General features: G+C 40.0%; 1 pseudogene; it reads right to left on the bottom strand.

The window, feature by feature from the left end:
• Positions 1-7,613: 7,613 nt before the first annotated feature.
• Positions 7,614-9,234, bottom strand: LOC131310260 (glucan endo-1,3-beta-glucosidase-like; annotated as a pseudogene).
• Between the last annotated feature and the right edge of the window lie 7,395 nt (positions 9,235-16,629).

Genomic DNA, 16,629 nt, shown 5'->3' on the forward strand with positions numbered 1-16,629 from the left:
TTGACACGAAATTCCAAGCAATGTTGGCCCAGACTCCGTTTCAGGGGTCCCACCTGTATCAACTGCTCCACTGTGGAATCCTGCACACTCTGGCAAATTGAACGCCGAAGCAAACGATTTGCCAGGATACAAACGTATCCTGAGTGATAATTCACTAAGTAGAAATCCTAAAACCCAATACCACAATATGCAGATCAACAATATAATAATTCATAATACACCGAAGGTACAAAATAATAACACATCGTCTTTTTCTTTACTATCCATCATCTTACATGTAATCTAAGGATTCTCTCCGCGAGATCCTTTCCTCCCACATCCACTAACTACAATCGTCTCATGGGTCCACCCTTCCTCTTGTTTGTCCTGCACCAGGGTCCTAGGTGAGCGCATCTAAGTTATGTACCGAGTATGTTCTCACTTAAGACAATAACAGGAGGATCGAGTCATCCCATGACGTATCGTACATTAGGGTCGGACATCCACTACCCCACGCTAACTATAACCGTCTCATGGGACCCATTCTCTTTCTCCAAGAGAAACTTCCCATGACGTATCATACATTAACGTCTCACTAACTATAATCGTCTCATGGGACCCATTCTCTTCCTCGAAGAGAAACTTTCCATGACGTATCATACGTTAGCGTCACAACACCGGGCCCCTCAGGTTACCCATTTCAACACAGGGCCCCATAGGTTACCCTTGCCATCACCATGGCTCAAATCACAATCCACACAATCAAACTTCCAACACTTTATCAATTTCCATTTACTTAACATCGTCTACATGAGTCACTACTCGTAACCACCCAGGGAACCTATTTGTCCAATCTACAGCCACAACAAAATATCGAACGGTTCAACATTTCAACTAAAAGTACTAACAACACATAACCATGCGATAAAATTAATCCTGTCATAGAATTAATCATGCGAGTAACAAGAAAATATTCAGTCAAACAATTAATTACTACACTTAAAATTAAGTCTGTTTCTCTCATTTAGAAATTTTATAAAACATTTTTACTATTTATACATTTTTCTTTAACTATCATATTATTCATAGATTTTACAAACAAATTTTTATTGAAAAATACTTATTGCTAAATTTAATATTTACTAACTATATTAAATATTAATATGAGATTTTTATAACAACAAAATTATGTGAGGCTATTCTAGTCAATATTTATTAGAGTTAAAGATTAAATAATATATAATCTAAAATATTTCTTGTTTACAATCTAAATAAATTTTTACTAATAAAATATTCTTGTTAATATTTCATAAATATTTATCTACTCCAATAATTTATTAAACACGTAAACGTCCACTCAAATACAAATTAACAATGCAACATCAATAATAATTTCACAATCAAACATTTGTTAAACGATCATAAATTTTCACAGGGTATAACACTAATCATTCCAGCACAACCAAACTAAATTTTAATATAAACAGGACTAAAAATAAATTAACAATTTAACAGCAGATCATCATCTTCAATAAACTTTAAATCTAAGTAACTCCATTAAAATGCAGATAAAGGTTTTGGGTTTCCGGAAAACTACCTCAAACGCGATTTTAAGTTCGGATAAATATTGTACGGTGTCCGTAGATCGCCATGGTGGTTTTGAAATCTCGGAGCAGCGTCCAGCGGCACTCTGATAGGGCCCGCAGCAGCGGTGTGCCCACGAAACTCACGGTGTGCACACACCTATGGCCACAACTCTCTCTCTCTATATTCTAGACTCAACAATAGAATTGAGAGTAAAATAATATACTGGTGTTCAATTTTCGGATTGTGTGGGTATGTATAATGAGAGAAAATAAGATAGTAAGAAGGTGAGAGGATAAGTGTAGAAGTGGTGGAATGAGGAAGGAGATGGATACTGATAATGATAAAAGGATAGGAGACAAGTGCCACATTTGGGGGGAGTTTTCAATTCTAATGTATGTGGACGCATGTATGTACATGGTGAGAATGTATCTGGACGCTTTTATGTATATGATGAGAGATAGAGAAATGGAGAGTTAGTTTGAATAGAGTTCTACTTAAGGTTTAGATAGAAAAGATAAGAAATGAATATGAATCACTGATTCCCTGTATATCTAAAGTTTAAATACATATCTTATACAATAATGCAAATAATATCAATTGTACACATAATAATATATTTAAATTATTCAATCTAATTAATTATTGAATTAGGAATTTAACAATATAAATTTGTATTTAAAAAAAATTGGGTCAAAAATCCGGGTCGTTACAATCTATCATCTTTAAAATAATTTCGTCCTCGAAATTGTGTGTTTAGGAATTTCAAACTAAAACAATAAAAAAAATTTATAACTCATTTACGTTGATAAAAAATATTTTCAAATTCTTTTTTTAAGTTGTTGAAAAAGAATCCATTTTAAGAATTCCTGAAAAATATATTTAGATTCCAAAAAGATATTTGTTCAAAGAGATTAAGGACGATGAGCAACTGTATGTCAAATAAAAGTTTTTCATGAAAATTAATTTTGATAACAAACATGAAATTATAGTTTCCAAATTATTATTTTTTTGATCTTAAAACCATTGGAGTCAAACGACAACATTACACTCAACAAAAAAAAAATAAAAAAAAAGTTCACGTATCACATAAAAGTCAAGCAAGTAAGACCTATGTTTTCTCACAGTACGCTCTCGAAGTTTAAGTCGGATGACAAACAAATAGTATTTATAGATTAGACTTAAAATACATAAGTAACAATTACGATTAACAACTCGAGTCTACGCTCTCAGAAGTGTGATCTACCCAATCTACCCAAAGCCGGGAGTTGAACCTATGCTCTGATACCATTCTGTAACGCCCCGATTTCTCAAGGAATTTCGGAAGCATTAACCCTAAAATACACTGAATTTTACAAACTATTAGGCCCTTATTCACCCTTATACAAAAATTACAATTTCAAAATAATACAAAAATCTATGTACATGATAAGCCCACAATTGTGGTTATTTTCGGGCTTATCTCGCTCATTTTTTGGTATGCGCGCGCGCATAACTCTATGTTTTTGAATGATATTGCGCGAAGGGTGTATTTTTGGTGTTTGCAGGTTCTTTTCTTTAACAAGGCGGTTTTAACGCCATGAGCTTGTCCCATCGTGATTCGGGGACCCGTGGGGTAATGAAGCGATAGCGGAGTCCGGAGGAGTTGTGTCGAAGCCCCGGAGAGTTTTGGAGAAGTCCAGAAGAAGCTGATCAAAATTCGTAGAAAACAAAGTTCTACCGGTAGGAGATCAATGCCTACCGGTATAATCTCATTCCTATCGGTAGGAGGGTCTGCTCTACCGGTCCAACGCCTGATCAGAGAGGTCACAAAGTTGCACCATTCAAGTTCTACCGGTAGGAGATCAATGCCTACCGGTAGGAAGCCAGATTTTTTCAATGCCCCCTTTTGCTCGAAGCCGTTCTACCGGTAGGAGATCAATGCCTACCGGTAGGAAGCCCCAGTTTCTGCAGATTTCTATTTTCCTTTTCTTTTTCTTTTGTAACTTTAAAGGGGTGCTATAAATACTCTTTTGCACGTTTTTAGGGTTATGTTATGTTCTTAGACATCAGCTCTTTTCTCTCTCTACCGCCTCTTCTCACCAACTCTTTTCTCCCTCATTAATGGAGCATTGATTTGGGGATTTGGAGGAGAATTGCTTTCATTAATGTTGTAAGTTCCATTAGGATCCTTATTAATCTAGTTTTTATTTCTGTTTTCAGCATGATTTCGTGTTCTCTCATCCGAATCCTAATCCTTATCACTTCTCCTTCCATTATGTGTGAGTAGTGTAGCAAGGCTAGGTTATGGGATGATTAACGTCCCGTAGCCAGGGGTGGGCTTGTTCTCCTCTCGAGAACTCTTGTTTTCCAGCTTAAACATGGCAAGGACCTATTTTATGAATCAAAACCTTGAGGTGTTACTCTCTTGGATCAAATGTAGGCAAGGGTTAACCCTTTTGCCACATTTGATACCTAGAGCTATGTCCCTCCTCGTGTTTGTCTAAATGCTCAAAAAGGACCCCAGACATGTTTAACACTTTCGTTAAAAGAGAAGAATCGAGCTTATCCTTGCGTTATGGTTGTTAGTTATCCCTAGACCAAGCCTTTAGTTTAACCTCCAGTCAAGAAGCCGTAGTTAGGTTAAGTAGCCAGTTAACCAAATCTTTCAAGTTGGCCGTCTAAAAGCCGAAGATCGGTTGGCGGTCCTAACGCTAAAACTCTCTTCAAGCTAATCTCTGAGACAAGTTATGGATGCGCTCCCTGAGGATTCGACCCCGGACTTCTGGGTATTATTATTATGCTTTCAACCGACCTAGCCCTACGCTTGGGGCATTCTTATTGCAACACACATTAAGGTCGCAAGCAGTACATTTATTTAACAAAAGCAACTCCAGAGCGACTCTAGTTTTGACACGAAATTCCAAGCAATGTTGGCCCAGACTCTGTTTCAGGGGTCCCACCTGTATCAACTGCTCCACTGTGGAATCCTGCACACTCTGGCAAATTGAACGCCGAAGCAAACGATTTGCCAGGATACAAACGTATCCTGAGTGATAATTCACTAAGTAGAAATCCTAAAACCCAATACCACAATATGCAGATCAACAATATAATAATTCATAATACACCAAAGGTACAAAATAATAACACATCGTCTTTTTCTTTACTATCCATCATCTTACATGTAATCTAAGGATTCTCTCCGCGAGATCCTTTCCTCCCACATCCACTAACTACAATCGTCTCATGGGTCCACCCTTCCTCTTGTTTGTCCTGCACCAGGGTCCTAGGTGAGCGCATCTAAGTTATGTACCGAGTATGTTCTCACTTAAGACCATAACAGGAGGATCGAGTCATCCCATGATGTATCGTACATTAGGGTCGGACATCCACTACCCCACGCTAACTATAACCGTCTCATGGGACCCATTCTCTTTCTCCAAGAGAAACTTCCCATGACGTATCATACATTAACGTCTCACTAACTATAATCGTCTCATGGGACCCATTCTCTTCCTCGAAGAGAAACTTCCCATGACGTATCATACGTTAGCGTCACAACACCGGGCCCCTCAGGTAACCCATTTCAACACAGGGCCCCATAGGTTACCCTTGCCATCACCATGGCTCAAATCACAATCCACACAATCACACTTCCAACACTTTATCAATTTCCATTTACTTAACATCGTCTACATGAGTCACTACTCGTAACCACCCAGAGAACCTATTTGTCCAATCTACAGCCATAACAAAATATCGCACGGTTCAACATTTCAACTAAAAATACTAACAACACATAACCATGCGATAAAATTAATCCTGTCATAGAATTAATCATGCGAGTAACAAAATAATATTCAGTCAAACAATTAATTACTACACTTAAAATTAAGTCTGTTTCTCTCATTTAGAAATTTTATAAAACATTTTTACTATTTATACATTTTTCTTTAACTATCATATTATTCATTGATTTTACAAATAAATTTTTATTGAAAAATACTTATTGCTAAATTTAATATTTACTAACTATATTAAATATTAATATGAGATTTTTATAACAACAAAATTATGTGAGGCTATTCTAGTCAATATTTATTAGAGTTAAAGATTAACTAATATATAATCTAAAATATTTCTTGTTTACAATCTAAATAAATTTTTACTAATAAAATATTCTTGTTAATATTTCATAAATATTTATCTACTCCAATAATTTATTAAACACGTGAACGTCCACTCAAATACAAATTAACAATGCAACATCAATAATAATTTCACAATCAAACATTTGTTAAACGATCATAAATTTTCACAGGGTATAACACTAATCATTCCAGCACAACCAGACTAAATTTTAATATAAACAGGACTAAAAATAAATTAACAATTTAACAGCAGATCATCATCTTCAATAAACTTTAAATCTAAGTAACTCCATTAAAATGCAGATAAAGGTTTTGGGTTTCCGAAAAACTACCTCAAACGCGATTTTAAGTTCGGATAAGTGTTGTACGGTGTCCGTAGATCGCCATGGTGGTTTTGAAATCTCGGAGCAGCGTCCAGCGGCACTCTGATAGGGCCCGCAGCAGCGGTGTGCCCACGAAACTCACGGTGTGCACACACCTATGGCCACAACTCTCTCTCTCTATATTCTAGACTCAACAATAGAATTGAGAGTAAAATAATATACTGGTGTTCAATTTTCGGATTGTGTGGGTATGTATAATGAGAGAAAATAAGATAGTAAGAAGGTGAGAGGATAAGTGTAGAAGTGGTGGAATGAGGAAGGAGATGGATACTGATAATGATAAAAGGATAGGAGACAAGTGCCACATTTGGGGGGAGTTTTCAATTCTAATGTATGTGGACGCATGTATGTACATGGTGAGAATGTATCTGGACGCTTTTATGTATATGATGAGAGATAGAGAAATGGAGAGTTAGTTTGAATAGAGTTCTACTTAAGGTTTAGATAGAAAAGATAAGAAATGAATATGAATCACTGATTCCCTGTATATCTAAAGTTTAAATACATATCTTATACAATAATGCAAATAATATCAATTGTACACATAATAATATATTTAAATTATTCAATCTAATTAATTATTGAATTAGGAATTTAACAATATAAATTTGTATTAAAAAAAATTGGGTCAAAAATTCAGGTCGTTACAAAGCGAGACCTATTTTTAACTTATGTTATAATCCCAAATCACCTATAAGACCCTCGCAAGTTCTATTATTTACGGTTTTTAACCCCCAAAACATATAATTCAATTAAAAGTAATTGAAATACCGAAATTTTCGGGGCAGGTATTACAATTGTAAGCCGTATATGTATACTAGTATACTACCACTAATTCGGTGCTATCAATGGAATCAAATAAAAACAGAGCTCGACCGATTTTTTTTGGCTTCACATATATCCTTTTTTAGAAATCTTTGTTCTCTACTAGGTGAACATATGTCTCCAAGGGTCAATCCTGTGAAGCAAAATTCCACATCTTCTGAGTATCAAAGTAATATGAAGTATATAAGTGTGAGGACACGCTTACTTCAAGAGCTAGCTTTTGAGATTGAGGTCTACCCGAGACTGTGTAATAAATATGTGATCCTTATGCCCCCTTTTCTGTTGACGTCGTCTGAAAATGACCCTGTTAAGGGCTTTGCTAAATGTGGCCAAACATTTGGTAAACAAAAGTAGGCTCCTTGTGTCTCCTACAACTAAGAAATGGGTAGATTGTAGTAGAACATGGTAGTTCTTTTTTTAGCTGGTTTATTGGAGTAGTTGACGTATGTGTTAACTAGTTGACACTTGAACACCTTAATATGAATGTGGGTGGTGTGACTGGTGTCTTAGTTGATCGAGCACCCTTTGCCCCATTCGTTTGGCTTGGGTTCGATTCCCATGTCTGCCCCACTCATTTGGTGGCCTCCCCTTCCCCTAACAACTAACTCACTAACCCGCTGATGTATATTGCTGTGACAAAAAAAAAAAAAAAAAGTACACCTAAATATGGCCTCCACATTTGAATTTTTTGCAATCACATTGTTGAATCATCAAAATACCAACTTATATTATTACTCACTGATGAATGTACTTTAGCATTCCTGTTTCAAACCTAGTAAACATGCCTTAGAATAACACTTTGTTTCAGTACAAAGTGGAAGCTAGCAAACAATACCATAGGAGTTGATTTTAGTTGAAATTAAGGGGATATGTCTTAACCCCATCAACACCAAAAACCCCAAAATGCTTCTCAGACTCCTCCCCATCTTTCTCATTCTCATCAAACAGATCAAACAAGAACACTTCCACTCCAACCCCAGGCCTCCTGGGCGTACCCACGTTCTCCAAAGCTCTCCTCACCACATTCCCATTATAGGCCAAAGCATTCTCGGCGCTCGCCGCTGCTCCACCGCCTGTCGGCCACCCTGTCTCCGTCACCACCACCGGGATCCTGGCAAACCCTTCCCTCTCCATCGCGTACACAAGCGCGTCGACCGTCATGTCAAAGACATTGTCGTAAGCCATGTTTTGGTCATTTGCGATGTTGGTTGAACGGAACAAAACAGAGTCTAGCGATACATCTTCTGGGTTGTTTACGTAGCTGAAGTATGGGTAAACGTTCACCATCAACGGCGATTGAGTATCGCGCAAAAACTGCAGGAGAGGAATCATAATGGGTAGGAAATTTGGATCAAAAGCTCCGGCGGAGGGAGGGTATGAACTGGAAAGAATAGAAGCTGCGTGAGCAGAGGAGAGCTTGATCGTATCGGCTAGGTTTGTAAAGCTTTGTACATATTTTGCATGGCTGGAACTAGGTAGGCATTGTAAAACGTGTCTTTTAGGAGAATTTCATTTCCTACGGCGATGTACCGGATTTGATTCGGGGGAAAACATGGGAGAAAAGATTGGATTGGAGCCAGTGGAGGGAGGAATCAACGGGGCCGTTGGCGAGGGAAGGGAGGATTTCGTTGGGGATTCCGATCATGAGGGAGATTCCAGAGCCGGAAAACGCCGTGAGAGTTTCGGGATCGGTGTTGAAGAGACGGACGGTGGCGATTCCGTTTGATTTGACGAGTTCGACGGTGGTGGAGGGTGGAGGGAGGTTGCTGGCGACACGGCCGTAGCAGATTCCTACTGGGGCAGCCGCTGCAATATCAAGGGAAGTAATGTCAGAAATCTTGAGGAAGTAGAACTAGTAACAAATCACCAAAAAAGAAAAAATACGGATTGACGAAACAGTAAAAAATTTTGCAGAAAATATTTCTGAGATGAGAACCAAACAAAGTGAAAGAGAAGGATACCAGAAGAAATCTCGCAGAACAAATAACGAAATTTTTTTTACTATGAACGTGCGTAGTCATGAAGTAGTAACGGCTTCGATTATAAAACAACTCTACCATGGAAAGAAAATCATTTAGAAGAATCAGTATGGAAAATGGGTATTGATGAAAGAAACCTGTTGAGTGTGGAAAGAGGAGGATGGAGAGACAGAGGAGAGAGGTTAGAGAGAGAAAGAGATGTTGAATTTCCATTCTTGAAATCTTGATAGTGTTAGTTGAATTTGTTCTCCTGTGCAATGCATGGAGGTCCTATATAGTAGTAGATGATGAGAGAGAGAGAGAGAGAGAGAGAGAGAGAGAGAGGTTATGGGGACTGGTTTGATTTTGGTTTGAAATGGTTAGGTTGCTTTTGGATGTACTGATTCCTTTAACTGAGATGTGTTCCGTTTGTGATAGCCGTTGTATGAACTTCCCAAATTCCAACGGTCGGTGCTGAGAAGAGAGGCTTTTGGCTTTAGCTTTAGCTTTGAGAAATTTTTGGGTGCCGAGCGGGTACCGCATGGCGTTACTCGTTGGCGATTCCAACCGTTAAAATGTGTTTCGCACGGAGAGTGGTGTGGTGAGAGGAGAGAGAGGAAACAAATCTAGGCCATCCAAAATACGTTTAGACGGTTGGAATTGCTGACGGGATATCACGTGTGTGGTATCCACTCGGCACCCAAAAACTTGTCGCTTTGCATAATTTGCCCTGTTCAGAAGAGGTACTTTGGGCCACCTTCTCACGTGAATGGCTCTGAAAAATGGGCTGTTGAGTTGTGCCAAAACATGCACAAGCTCAAGGAACGTATCAAGTTCCACTCATTCTAATCTCATTTGGTATTTGTTTGTTCAATACTTATTTTGGGGTGTACCGCACACAGCTATTCATAATCTCAAAAAAAAAAAAAAAAACACGTAGCTAATACTATAAAAATGCGTAATTAATGAAGCAAAAAATATGCATACCATACACCAAACAAGCATAACAGGCACAAAAAATGTCTCATTATCCAAAACTATTTGTACCATATATTTCCACGGGACACCCCTTTCGTAACTAGCAAAAACATGCGTTACATACACCAAAATTACACGTAACATATGCCAAAAGTTGAAATATAAGGGGATTGTTGAAAATCCACGTATCTTTTTAAGTGTGAATACATTTATTAATTACACGTAACATAAATGCATTCACATTTCAAAAATACATTGGTTTCCAACAATGCATTCATATTTCAACTTGTTATTGGTAAATAGACTATTTTGGAAGATCGAATACATGCATTTTGTTTGGACTTTTCGAAGAGGACTAACAATTTGGAACATTTCAAAATAGTACTCTCTCCGTCCTATTTTCATTGTTCATTTTTGAATTGCGTGTCATTTTTGAATTGCTCCAAAAATGCTTGTCCTGTCGGGTGTATTAAAATAAAGACGCGTCCCAAGCGTAGGACTCTCGACCAGTGTAGCACAAAATCCGAAAGTACCGGAGTCGAACCACAGAAACGGACGGACGGTGCTGACTCAAAAGTGTTGAATTCTATTTTATCCTGGCTCTTAGGTAGCCACCCCTAGTTCAAAGAGTTTGATTAACTAACTAAATTACCCAACTAAATTAATGAAATAAAGATTTAAAAAGGAGAGTACAGCCGTGGGAACTCAGCGTCCGCAACTAGCCTAACCAATATTTACTCGGGCCACAATTATTCACTTTGTTGATTTTAGAATAGGAAAAAGGATCTCTAACAAATGCGCACCACCTGTCACCAATATCCGTGCGCATTCGAATTCCGGCGATGCCTGGGTTTTGTTTGTTAGAAGAGTTTTCGTCTTCTAAAACTGCTTAAAGATTAAATTAATTCGACCCCGAGGTAAAACATTGATTAAACTAGCTACGAGACGCCTTTGCCCCGTGGCCGCACTCTACAGAACTACTCACTCATGATTCTATTAAACGCAGTAATAATTAAAACCCTAGATCTAAACATGCTTCGAACAATCGAAATAGAAATAAAAACACGATTCCGCAGACTTACGGAAGAGCAATGGATTCGAATACCGAAAAGGAACAAGAATTAACAACCGGAAATCTTGAAGAACTGAGAGTAAAACTTGAATCTGCAATAAAGAATTTAGAAAACAGCAGCCAAAAGTTAAACGAACGTAAAACTATCAAACGTCTAACCCTAATCTTGAGTTAAAAAGGGGTTTTATAGTAATCCCTTTAATAAAACAATTAAAATCCTAAATTAAATCGTAATCGGACCCTAAATGACCCAAAACGACACCGTTTGAATGTCCACTAATCCCCTCGGTAGCGCTACACCCAAATTGGTGTAGCGCTCGCGAATGGCTTATGACGTGTACGACGTTGACTGCTGGCGTTGGCTGTTGACCCTATTAGCTTTTAGGTAGCGCTATACCCAAAAGGGTATAGCGCTCGCAAACTCTCTGATCTCCTCGAGGACTTTGCTATCCACTTCTGAGCGCTATACCACTTTCTTGTAGCGCTCGCGAATGACTACGGTGATTTCCTCGCAAATTTCACTCCAACACTTAGTCTCCACAGCCTTTCTCGTTCACAAGCTCTATCACGGCCTACCGGGTACTTCTCATTAGCGCCAAAACATCTCAATTTCTTGCAATATAGGCACAAACACAAAATCCAACCTCGTGCACGCATTAAATGGAAAAATGAGAATTAAATGCACGTCTAACGCGCTAATTTCCCTACTTAGGCGCTTAAATTCATGAATTCCACGCGCCTATCACATCCCCCAACTTGAGCGTTGCTAGTCCCTAGCAACGAACGAAATAAAAATAACAAGACAAGAAGTAAAAACTTAACAGGGGATACGAAGGTTATGCAACCTGTACAAAAATTAAGTAAACACAAAATTTCCTCCTCATTGCCACCTTTAACTCAGTCACATGCATGCCCTAACTATTACTTGAACAATTCCGCACCAAAACAAACTAGAGATAGAATTGCCCCCGCTAAGTCACAATGCCACTCTCACTTACCGGAACACTCAACATCCCATGCGAGGCGCTTGGCGACCAACGTGGGATGGAATAAAAAGTCACCACGTGCCAAACAAAATAACGCCAATTATGACAATGAAACTTAACGAAATAAATATATCACACATCCATAGCGAAATATAAAACATGCATGCAAGAGAGTTAAAAACATGCATTGGATCAACTAAGGACTTAAACAGGCTTATAACGACCGTGGTTTATAAACAGAGAAAAAAAAAAAGAACATGCAAAGGGTGGCGGCCTATAGAAACGCATGGACATACTACCCTGACTGGCCGCCACCTTGACACTAGCACCACACCGGTGCTCAACACAAAACATTAATAATATAATATAACGACGTACGGGTTATTACATGAAATGACACGACTCTAACCACCGACTCACAAACCACATAAAATAACACCAAAAACTGACATGACTCGACAAGACACATAAAATAACACCACCACTAGCCCAGCTCGATGCTCAATCACCATCCCCAGCATCCGAATGCTCCTCCTCCTCAGGTGCATCCGCAAAGTCGTCGCTCACCTCCAACGCTGGCCACTGTCGAGGTCGGAAAGGCCCTGGATTTTGCCCAGAAATCTGTGCCTGCAGGTGAAGCTGCCTATCAAGTAAATCCGACTGATTCCTAGCCAACAGCCTCTGATCCCTCTTCAACTTCCGCTGGCTCTTAGCAATGCCTGTTACACAACCAAATATTTTCTCCAACCAAGTCTTAGTATTAGCGCTAGCCGGTGGTGGAGTAAGCAACGACCCCTCAATCCCTCTCAACTGAGCCATACTCCGCTTAATGATCGAGGAGTCTATATACCCAGGCAGTAAATCATCATTACTATAGAATCGCCTTCCCTGAACATTTTTACTCCTAAGAATTTTGGTAACCAGGCATGGGAAAGGCATCCTCAAAGTAGTCGGGGCATCCCTAAAATCACACATCTGCCCAAAAACATATAGGGCCCAATCACAGACCGTATCCTCATCCATGAATGCAAACATCAAGTTCCCAACTGATCTCTGGGGTGCACCCTCCCGTCCCCTAGGATACAAATTATAACAAACCACTTGGTTAAGGAACCTATATTCCGCTGTGAGTTTACCAGGCCAATGGGGAATCCTTGCATTCCTGCGGTTTTCATACAAATATTCAGCCACCTGATCCTGACTAAACGTCTCATCCAGCCTAGGGTAATTTGTAGGTCCTGTAGGCCTTGGATAGTCCCAAGCAGTGGCTATCTCAGCCGCATTAATAAACACCGGGGTATTACCTATTCTTGAAGTAATACGAGCATCCGGAGCCAAAAAGTGACCCGGCTCCGGCACAACCATATTCTTATAAAATTCTTCAACTAACGCATTATTAAACCCAGGGTTAGGTTCGAACCAATACCTCAAACCTTGGTCTCGAATGGCGAGAAAAGGGGGATAGTCCACTGGCCACAACCCGTCATCAATAATGTGCCTCTCATTCTTTACTCCCCGCTCCTTAATGGATGCCTCCCATGCTTCCTGATTATCCCTCTCGATCTGCTCACGGTCCCTACGCTTAGCCCGACCCCTTGGAACTTCCTCTTCCGTGCCAGAGGTTTCAGCCACTGCCTTCCCTTTCCCCTTGCCAATGTTTTGCTTTTTGGGTGCCATGACTTGGTGGGTTTTGGGTTTGAAATTTTCGGATCTGAAAATTTAGGGGATTGGAGGAATTTTGGTTTGGATAATATGGTAGAGGAGGGTGAAAGGAGTGTTTTTGTGGACTTTGGTGAAGAATGGTGGAGTTTTGAGGGAGGTATGGAGTTTTAAGGGTTAGGGTTTTGGGTGGTTATGGAGTTTCAGAAAGTGGGAAGATGCTGATGATGATGGAAGGAAGAGAAAGAGATTTTCGTGGGTTGTGGGAAGTGGGAAGAGTCTGCTGATAATTAAGATATGGTGGACCCCCTTTTTGACCGTTCCTCTTTTTTTTTTTTTTTTTTAACTGGGCTTGCATAGCGCTACACCACTTTTGGTATAGCGCTACCGAACAGCTAACTCCTCCTCTCTCTTTTTTTTTTTTTTTTCTCTTCTTTTCTTTTTTTTTAAATACCGGAAATATGGTCAAAGGGGTCAGTTCACTTCTTCCCCTTTCTTTTTTTTAAAAACTCTCTCTTATTAAAAAGGAATTATTGGTGGGGATAAAATGGTTCAAGGGTTTGGGGTTTTGGCTGAATTAAGATTTTCGGTTTAGACACAGCACCCAAAAGCAATAAAATTGACGATGCTCTTTTATCTCAATAATTCGAGACCTCTAAACTGTGCACAGAGCTGGACTTCCAAACTAACACACCCCATCCAAACACCGGTTTCCTAAGTTTGACACAGATATGACAGACACGGACGGGTCTAAAATGGATCAACGGAACTCATATAGTGGTTTAATCACACAAGAAATGCCTTGTTTCATCCCCTAAGCCTGTTTCCAACTCTCAAACATGCATGCAAAATTTAGACTACGACAAGTGGTACAAACGCCTACTATTTTATGCAATTGCGGAAATTGATGAACAAAGAAACATGGGAATGATTTCAGGGACACACTGTGAACTAAGTGGGAACACCTACTCAACATTGCTTATGGTGCGACGGTATTCAAACAGAGATGCCAGATATATGCATGTAAACGAGTTAAGCAGGCAAACAAAAATCTAGCATGCTCACCTAACTCATACAAACAGGCATAACAATCGTATCCCCATACACAGATAAACCAAAAAAAAAAATAAACCCTAAATTGACTAACAACGCTCAAAATACACGTGTACAACGTACACCCCTTCCCCCTACTTGAAATGCACTCGGTCCCCAGAGCATGAAGACCAAGAAAAAGAAGCACAAAGAGAAGGAAAGAGTGAACCTGGGGTGGTAGCCAACCACCATGACCTCGGCCGATGTTCGAGGAGTTTGTCGCCCTTGCATTCCACATGCGAACCCTGCCAAAAGATCGAAACCACAACTATCCACAAGATGCAAATGGCATTAGTCCTGCCCGATTCGTGTTATCCGGGCTACAAACAAATGAAACAAAAGAAAAGAACACCACCAAACCTTCACGCAGTCTCACGTGTCATACTTTTCTCCCCGTGTCAAGCGAATGAGCAAGATACGGGTGGCTATACAAGACCAAAAAGCAAAATCCCAAACGAAAAAGAAAATCTTTTTGGATTTTAAATATATGATTTTTTTTGTTTTTCAATTAAAGAAAAAAAAGAAAAAAGAAAAAACTAGATATTTGAATTGCCCTTACTAACCGGGGCTGGGCACACGATCCTTATTTTAATAGCGGCGTGCGAAGCTATAAAACCCAAGTCGATGATGGGTACCCCTATTGCTAGGAGCCGGGTCCACATTCAATGAAGAGCATGGTACGCGTGAGCTACCCGTCAAAACATGGCTGAAAAAGCCTATGCAACCGGGTCATCCTTATAGACAGGATTGACCAACTCCTCATCGGGTTCGCCTACTTCTAGAAATTCCAAATATGGTTTGAGACGCTGCCCGTTAACTTTTAAACACATGATCAGCCTTAGAATCTTGGACATCGACTGAACCATTTGGATACACCTGAACCACTACATAGGGACCGTCCCAACGTGACCTCAACTTTCCTGGAAACAAATGGAGACGCGAATTATAGAGCAACACTTTCTGACCAACTCTAAAGGTTTTGCGCTGAATATTCCTATCGTGATACGCCTTAACCTTAGCCTTATAGATGCTAGCGTTCTCATACGCGTCATTCCTAAGCTCCTCGAGCTCACACAACTGTAACTTCCTATGCTCACCCGCCTCACTCAAACTAGAATTGACTTTCTGAATGGCCCAATAGGCCTTCTTCTCTAACTCAACTGGCAGATGGCAGGCCTTACCGTAAACAAGCCGATAGGGTGAAGCAGCCAACACGGTCTTATAAGCAGTGCGGTAGGCCCACAACGCATTGTTCAACCTGGTGGACCAATCCTTTCTTGTCACACCTACAGTCTTCTCTAAAATCCTCTTAATCTCTCTGTTAGCCAATTCGGCCTGCCCATTAGTCTGGGGGTGGTAAGAAGTAGACACCTTGTGAGTGATTTGAAATTCCCCCATCAATTTCGCAAATGACCGACTCGTGAAATGCGTGCCCTGATCCGAGATAATGGCGCGTGGGACGCCAAACCTCGACAAGATATTAGCCCTAAGAAACTCTAGCACGACTTTAGACTCCAAAGACTTAGTGGGAATTGCTTCCACCCACTTCGACACATAATCCACCGCTAACAGAATGTACTCGAAACCATGAGACATAGGAAACGGACCCATAAAATCGATGCCCCAGCAATCAAACACCTCTAGCTCAAGAATGGGCCGGAGGGGCATCTCCTGACGTGAAGACAGTTTGCCAAGCCGTTGGCAACGGTCACATGACCTACAGAACGCATGCACATACTTAAACATATCGGGCCACCAGAACCCACACTGTAAAATCTTGGCGGTGGTCTTCTTCGAAGAGAAGTGACCCCCACACGCCTCCCCATGACAAAACTCTATAATCCCCTGCTGATCAGACTTGGGGACACATCTACGCACAATTTGGTCCGCACAGTACTTGAACAAATATGGGTCATCGAAGATGTACTGTCAGACACTCCTCAAGAAACGCTGCTTCTCCTGGGTAGACCAATGGGAAGG

This window comes from Rhododendron vialii, chromosome 12a (assembly GCF_030253575.1).
Source record: "Rhododendron vialii isolate Sample 1 chromosome 12a, ASM3025357v1".
Taxonomy (NCBI): Eukaryota; Viridiplantae; Streptophyta; class Magnoliopsida; order Ericales; family Ericaceae; genus Rhododendron; species Rhododendron vialii.